This window comes from Pteropus vampyrus, unplaced genomic scaffold (genome assembly GCF_000151845.1).
Source record: "Pteropus vampyrus isolate Shadow unplaced genomic scaffold, Pvam_2.0 Scaffold1, whole genome shotgun sequence".
Classification (NCBI taxonomy): domain Eukaryota; kingdom Metazoa; phylum Chordata; class Mammalia; order Chiroptera; family Pteropodidae; genus Pteropus; species Pteropus vampyrus.
Genome location: NW_011888782.1, coordinates 2,045,098 through 2,053,392, shown reverse-complemented (window position 1 = coordinate 2,053,392; position 8,295 = coordinate 2,045,098). Strand labels below are relative to the sequence as shown.

Sequence of the window (8,295 nt, the reverse complement as noted above, 5' to 3'; positions counted from 1 at the left end):
TCTGGCCCCTTGCTGCCTCTTCAACATCATTTCCTCTCACTCTTGTCTTCTTATCCCACGGCTCTCCACCTTGCCTCCATGCTAGTCCTCAAATAGGCCAAGAAAATGTCTGTGTCACGGGCTTTGTTGGTCCTTCTGTTGGACCACTCTTTCCCTATATCCAGCTGACCAACTCCCCTACTCATTCAGGTTTCTGTGCAAATATTGCTTCCTCAAAGAAGTCCTCTCTGAATACAATTTTTAAACTAGTCCCCCTATAATTTTCCACACCCTTCCCTACACCATTTTTCTTCATAGCACTTACCACTATCTGATAATAGAGTATGTATTTATGGTTTATTTTTTATTCTCCCCACTAGCACAAAAGCTGGAGCCATGTATTGTTCCCTGCTATATTCCCAGCCCATTGAACAGTACTTAGCATATAGTAGAAACTCAATAAATGTTTGCTGAATAAATCAAAACCTAAACTGTTTACATGTGTACCATTAGTGGACCGGTAGGTGAATCATGGCTCATCTATAGGATGAACTGCTCTCTTGTTAGTAAATTATAGTGGAAAATACTTATTAGGATTGATAACCATGGTTGGAAAAATCTCAAGGTAGCAAGTGGGGAGTAGGCAAGAAAAGGATCCAACAGTAAAGAGATGAAGATGCTTGTGTTTGGGCTTAGGTAGCTCCCACAGACAAGGGTACACTGGTTTCTAAGGAAGGGGCAAGACTTGGCATAATGGGCACCAGCAGGAGAGGGCTCATGCTGTGATTAAATGGTCTGAAATCTGAAGTCATACGATTTTAGAGGGCAGGTTCCACCTACTGACCTATGACAGTTCCACATACTGACCATGTGATCTTAGAAATCTTATTATATCTCTGAATCTCAGTTCTCACATGTGTAAATTGACTTCAGTAGGCTATTGTAAGGAATCAATGAAAAAAATGTGGAAAGGCTATGCAGATACTAGCTGCTCTTATATCTTCTTCCTTTTTCCCTCCTCTTCTTCCTCCTTCTTTTTCTTCATTTTCTTCTTCTCTGTTCCTTTGTTGTATCTAATGGCAATAGCATATACATGTATTATTTTGAAAACTGGTGTTTAAAACCAAGAGAGAGACTTCAATTTTTATTTTCTTCCTGTTATTTCTTCAAACTATGCATTTCCTAGGTTTATTATTCAGAGTAGAAAGTCTTTCCCTTTAAAAATTCTATATTTGTATCTTTGAAGCTTCTAAGACAATACCTTAAGTAGGAATTTGGATTGTAAACATTCCTACATTCTTCCTATCCACACCTTTTAAGATAACCATAGGCTCACGTGCTAATAGATGTGCCTCCTTAGTTAATTAATGTTTCAGGACATAGTCCATGATTTACCTGTGAGGTAAACACTGGACACTATTCCTATTAAGAGGCAGGGTCTATGTCCCTGCCCTGAGACTGCCATGCATGGAAGACCACATTCGAATGCTCCAAATGGAAGTCCTAGCCTGACATGAGACACCTTCAAATGATTCGCAACCCCAGCCTTAAATCATCACTAGCCTTCCAGTCTCCCCAGCTGAGGCCCTAGACATTGTGAAACAAGGGTACTGTGCCCTGTCTGAGATCTCGATGAACACGATACAGTTTAATAAAATGAGTTTAATAAAATGATTGCTTTAAGCTTTTCAATTTTAGGGTAATTGTTATACAACAATAGTAACTAGAAGAAGCCAAATGAAGCAAATCTCCAAAAGGAGCAGGCTTAATAGGTGTCCTCTGCTAGGAAGACCAGGTTCTCAGAAGTTGTTTTAAAAAGGCTCAAATTAAAATAGGAGGTATAAAAGGTATCAAGTTTTCTTGCTTTAGTACACAGTTCCAAAACTGTAATCTTTCAACAAGAAGAACTAGTCTTCACAGTCAAGAAGAAAATAACTAAGACCAAATTCTTGGATGAGAGGAAGCTCTAGAAGTATCAAGTATTTGAAAACTGACTAGCCAAGATAGGGAGTTGAGCATTTTTGAGCTTGAATCAAGATAAAATATTTAATTAGCCTATAAACTGACCTGAGAATATCTGGAGTTTTCAGAAGGGAAGTATTTTCTTGTCACTTTTCTTCTAAGTCTGGCAAACAGTGGGAGCTGATGTTGGCACAGAAGCAAAGATGGAAAGGTAAGGTTATCAGCATGACCTCTCTGATTCCCATCCACAGATTAGAGAACAGGGACAAGTGGAATGAAGTTGCGCAAAGTCTATTCATCTTCAAAATGCAGAGAGTGCAGGAGATGAGGAGGCTTAGATAATTCCCTACCAGGGAGCCGAAACAGATTAATCAAAGTGACTAGTCAGAGACTTGGCAGAAACTTAGAAACCTGTTAAATTTTGCCAGTGAAAGTTCTCTTATTTTACACAGATGAACAGGATTAAGAATACTTGGGCTAGGTGAAAGACCAAAAACTTGCCTCTGGCATTAAACACACCTCAATGTAAGTATTACCTGTTAATATCTTCTATATACGGAGTACTAGGTGATATACTAACACATTAGTTTTGCATATGTTATCTCCTTTAAACATAATATTTAATATTTATTAAGCACTATGTTAAGCAGTTATTAAGCATCATCTCATATTTTCCTTATAATAACCCCCATCAATAGGTTTTGCTATTGCCTCCATTTTAGAGATCTTGAAAACACAGGCCCAGGAAAATGGAGGCTTTTGCATAAGGTAAGATCATACAGATAACCTGAGTGGTCTGATTCTAGAGGCGGTAGCATCAGCCTCTTCACTCTCCTGCCAGCCAATCATTAATCCTGACAACAGCCACTTAGACATGAGGTAGTATGAGAGGCTCAGAGACGTTAAGTAACTTTCCAAAGTCACGCAGTTGATGTGTGGTGGGCCTAGGCCTTGTTTCCAGATAATTTCAGATGAAACCCGGCGGCTATGACTGGTTTCTAAGTTGTCAGGCAGTGTTCTGAGGTTCAACTGAAGCTTGGTGGGTCACGCCATAAGTTGTTAACTTTGATTCTGAGCTAAACAAACAGTGGGCTTATTTTTTTTCTTATGATACTCTTTGAGTTTTCAGGTTATTTTTAGTGATAGAAACATATTTTCCTATTTTAAACTGAAATCTTACCTAGGCCCCCAATATACATAATAGTTAAAAGTGATATTTTATTAGCATAAATTCATTTTATATTGAAATTTCTGTCACTATAATGTCAATCAATGGGAGCACAATATGAGAGTTAATGGTTTCTGATGTGTTAAAAGTATGTGTGTTGCTTTTTTTTCTAGCTCTGGCTCCGGACGCAGCAGCTGTTGTGATGTTGATGCCCAAGAAGAACCAGATTGCCATTTATGAACTCGTTTTCTAGGAGGGAGTGATGGTGGCCAAGAAGGGTGTTCACAGGCCTAAACACTCCAAGCTGGCAGACAAGAATGTGCCTAATCTTCATGTCATGAAGGCCATGCCGTCTCTGAAATCACGAGGCTACGTGAAGGAACAGTTTGCCTGGAGACATTTCTACTGGTACCTTACCAATGAGAGTATCCAGTATCTCCATGATTACCACCACTTGCCCCGCAAGATTGTGCCTGCAAGTCTGCGCCGCAGCCGGCCTGAGACTAGCAGGCTAAGGCCCAAAGTTCTGGAGGGCAAGCGACCTGCGAGGCTCACTAGAGGGGAAGCTGACACACACATACCAGGGAGCGCCGTGCTCCCTGGTGCCAACAAGAAAGCTGAGGCCAGGGCTGGGTCAGCAACTGAATTCCAGTTCAGAGGTGTATTTGGTCGTGGATGTGGTCAGTAAAGTTGGAGGGATTATTTTGTGTTGAATAAATTTGTGGCCAGAAAAAAAAAAAAAAGTATGTGTGTTGTTTTCTGTTATATATTTTAAGTATTAAAACTATATTTTAGGAAATGTTCTATATGTTGATTGGGACATTGGTTACTCAAATGTATATACATTTGTCAAAACAAATCAAACCAAACATCTAAAATGGATGCATTTTATATGCAAATTGCCTCATTAACGTTGACAAAAAGTTATATTTACATTTCAAACAAATGTTTGCAGTACTTCTGAAGTAGCTAGGCTCCTCCCAGAACACTATTTGGAAGTCTTGAAAGCAAACAGTTTGGTGGCTCAGAACAGAGAAATTGAGAACTGTTTGTGTCCTAAGGTTCAAATGAAGACATTGAAGAATTTCAAACTCATTCCAGGAATTTCTATGGCTTAAAAAACCCATATAATCCCTGAATGCTCACAAGAAAAACTTGCTAGGTGTCTACAATCAGTTGCTTTTCAAAGCAGACAGAGGAGAAAACGAGGTGGAATGAAGCTGGTTTTCATTCTGTCTTCCATGGTGTCTTACTGAGAGACCCACGAGGAGGATAAACTCAGATGAAGACCAGGGGTGGGAGAGAAGAGGCAGTGAGGCTTCCAGTCTTTACCTTCAGCTACAGGGCTCTCCTTGCTCTCCCTACCCCACTCTCCCCACAGGAAGAAGAAAGGGAGAGAGAAGCAAAGAAGAGGAGCATGAAGCAGTTTAAAACCAAAAATATGTGAGGAAAGAAAATTAAGGCTGACAGAACCAGGTTACAAACCACTGTGTAGAACATCTCCGAGAGGCAGGAAATGTCCTTCAAGCATCATCTCATGACTCCATTCAACATACTCACAACTGCCTTGTCTGCATACAGTTTGCAGACAAACACATAAACAGAACCCTTTTAGATCGACTACTCTAGCCTCTGGCACCACTAATTCTACTTCTATGTGAAATGGATAAGCCTCCCAATGTAGTTAAATTCTTATGAGCTGAGTTCTTATTCTCCTGAATGAGAAAAGAATGGTCCTCAAAAACCCACTGACTTTGGAGGTGAACATGGGGAAATAGACCAGGGAAATGCAATCCATCTAACTACTGAATTACAAGCATCCACGGTGCCAGGGGCACTGTGGAAGATACTGAGGATGCAAAATCATTACAGTGGTCACATCTTCAGCGTCCCAGAATTCACTTCCCCAGTGACTTCCAGATATGTCCCAAATATGCTGCTTCTAGGCGTGGGGCTCTTTAAATTGCCTTAGCCCACAGAAAACTTGAGAACTAAAGAGCACATCTTTATTTAGAAAACATTTCTCAAAAAAATGACACATGTTCAATAGTCCTAGCACTTACTGAGCACTCACTCTGTTGTACCAGGTACTGTTCTAATCACTCTACATGTATTAACTAATTTAATCCTCATAATGGCTCTTAGGAGATAGGTACCATTATGATACCCATTTTATAGAGGAGAAAACTTAGGCACAGAAAGATTTGGGTAATTTGCTCATTAGGACAGCTGGACTAGGACTTAAACCTGGGCCTCCTGGCTCCACAGTCTGAGCTCTGAACCCCTACGCCATTCACCATAGGCAACCTTTAGGAGGCCAGGCTGAAACCATTACAAATTGGAGTTAAAACAGATGATTTGAGTGTTCACCAAAGCAAACTTATTTTCTATTTAAAAAAAATAAATACAAAGAGTTTAAAATAAATTCTTGAATTCTCCGAGGGGAGTAAACATGTTCATTTTAAAGACTAGTGGCAGTGGTGTCATAAGGAATTACTCTATCTATATGGAGGCCAGAATGAGAGAGGTACAGTCATAGGTTCAACCAAAGACATAAAGATGAGTTCAAATCCTAATACCACTTCTTACTAGTCTTATGACCTTAGACTTGGAATTTTCCTATGTGAGGGTCAGCTTTCTTGTCTATAAAATGGGTAATCACAGTCTCTGTCTCCTAACACCATTATGAGGATGGTACTCATTATTCTCAGAGAAGGGCAGTGAAGGATAGTTTCTGAAGTCAAACAGTCTGGGTTCAATTCATCATAGTTTCTCAACTTACTACTTGTGTGGCCCTTGAGCAAATTAAGTAACTCTACTGTGCCTCTATATAAAATATATATGGACCCATTTGGGGGTTGTTTTGATAATCTAATATGATGACACATGTAAAATGCTCAGGAGATTACCTGATACATTGTATACTACTCTCAATGTATTTAAGGTATTATTAATAAACTACCATTACTATTAGTAAAAAAGATTAAATGGATTGAAATTACAAAGAAAAGATGACTTTCTTAAGGAGATGATTATCAAAAGTGAGTCTAGTCAAACATTAAAACAGGTACCTAGAAACTATGTTGAAACATCTTCTCTGAGATGCTGAAAGTGGTTCAAGCTAGAGGCAGAGAGCTTTAAATCATAAATGCCTCTTCAAGCTCTTTCCTCAACCTGTAATTCCATCTTTTAAATACTCATCATAGGACTCAAGCTATAATACAAAACCCACAGTGACCAATGCTGAGTTTGAATTCCCAAAGTGTGGCTTGCCAGTTCTTCAAGCTTAAGAGGCTGTGAAGCCCATGTCTTTCTTCTCTACAGGAGGCCAGACATCATCCTTCAAGCCGATTAATCATCATCGGGGCACATAAGAGATTTAAGAGTCAACACAAGATTTCAGTTCAAATCATTATTTCCTAATTTGCAGCCTAAAATTTCCCATCTTGTGTGATTCTGCTCTCAGATATCAGGATGGTGACAATTTTGAGATGTCAAAGATAAGAAAGCCACTTTGTCACATAATATGCCACCCAATAATCTTCTTTTCCTTCATCCACGCGCATCACTTACTGAGTGAACATCTGCAACTGTCGCCTCTGGTCACAGCGATGTGACCTCGGGCAGCAGGAAGGAAATATTTTCTCATTTTAATATTTCATTTTGTTGTCTTCTCTATTCAATGCTCCAGGAAAGATTAATAATATCACCAAAATGAACTTCCTTTTTTTTAAAGAAAAGAAATTTTTCTTATTAATGATGTGTTAAGGGGGAGGTAGAAAGCAACATCAAAGTTTTCCTAAACGGGATTTTGATGTGAAACCACAGTGGAAACTTTGTGAACAACTGAAGAAAACTGTTGTTTTTTTTTATCATCTGTCATGCTAGGTGTTAGCCATGAAACACTGCAAGTCAGCAAAGTGTGAACAGAAAATCTTTTGAGAAAGAAGCCTGTTTGTGATATCCAGAGGGAATGCTTTAATTGACTTAATTTTCATTTTTTAGCTCCTTTCTGTGTCCATAATTGAGAGGTTAACTGTTTCAGAGACTCAGCTCAGTGGGGTGTAGGAAGGTAGTCTACACTCAAACATCTTCCAGGGCCCTTCTGGTAGGTTGAGTCAGTGAAGCAGGCTGACTAGTAGGAAGCCCAGGGACAAACTCGTAGTCTGGGTACGAGTAGCTGCCATCTCCAACTCATCATTGCACAACGATTAAAGGTTCCATGTTGCCAGATTTTCTGGTAACTCAGAAGAAACCAGAAACCTGGAATTTTATGAAAAATACCCTGATCTTCAAGTTTTGTCAAGCAGTACAAAACTTGTTTGAACACCATGAAGGCCAACCAAAGTATGTTTGGAGACTAGATAGAGGTCTCCAGCTTAAAGTTTACAACCTCTAGTAAAGTAAAGAGAACACAGGTTTTGGAATCAATCAGATTGCAGCTTTACTATTTACTAGTGTGTGACCTGGGATGTTTTATTAATTCAGACCAGCCTCAGTCTCTTTATCTGGTTAGTAAAGTCTACATTGCAGGCTATGTTGTAAGGATTAGAAAGAATACATGTAAAATGACTAATATATAGCTGGTATCAACACATACAGATGGCTACTTTATTCTGTCATCACTTAAATGTTCATGTTGCCTGGTGTATTTTCATAAAATTCTAGCACTTTGGAGCAATGTAAAATTGAGTATCTCAGGTACAGGTGAAACTGCTATTTTCAGCTTCATCCTCCTGGCTCAATACACAAAAGAGTGATGGCTCACTACTGCCCCAAGTATGAAGGAGACTTATTCTGTGGAACTCTTCCATAAGCTCTCTAGCCAAGAAGGATTTGCTGAAAAAGTTCACAGCCCACTACTTTGGGAGTGGGTAAACCCACCACCATGGACCCATATTTCCCCTTCTGTGCTGCTAGCGAGGATGCTAGATCATATGACTACTAAATCCTACATATACCTGGGTAGGTGGGGAGTGGGGAGAAAAGATGGAAAATAATGCAAGAATGCAAGAGTGATTGATTTTTAGCCACATTCCATTTAAAGGTAGCCTAGGCATCCCTGAGATGGTCTACACACTGCACATTCAAGGAAGGGAAAAAATTTAAGTCAGGCCCCTGTTTGGAGCCTTCTTTCTCAAGGTCATGTGACCATCTGAGCTTCCAGCCCTCTGTCTAGTTCTTCT

At 39.6% G+C, this 8,295-nt stretch overlaps 1 protein-coding gene and 1 pseudogene across 3 annotated transcripts in view; one reads left to right on the top strand and one right to left on the bottom strand.

Moving 5' to 3' along the window:
- CPNE4 (copine 4) overlaps positions 1 to 8,295 on the bottom strand; it is a 461,395-nt gene that overhangs the window by 321,639 nt on the left and 131,461 nt on the right. The gene's annotated exons all lie outside the window — the stretch shown is intronic.
- On the top strand, positions 3,282 to 3,797 carry LOC105300661 (annotated as a pseudogene).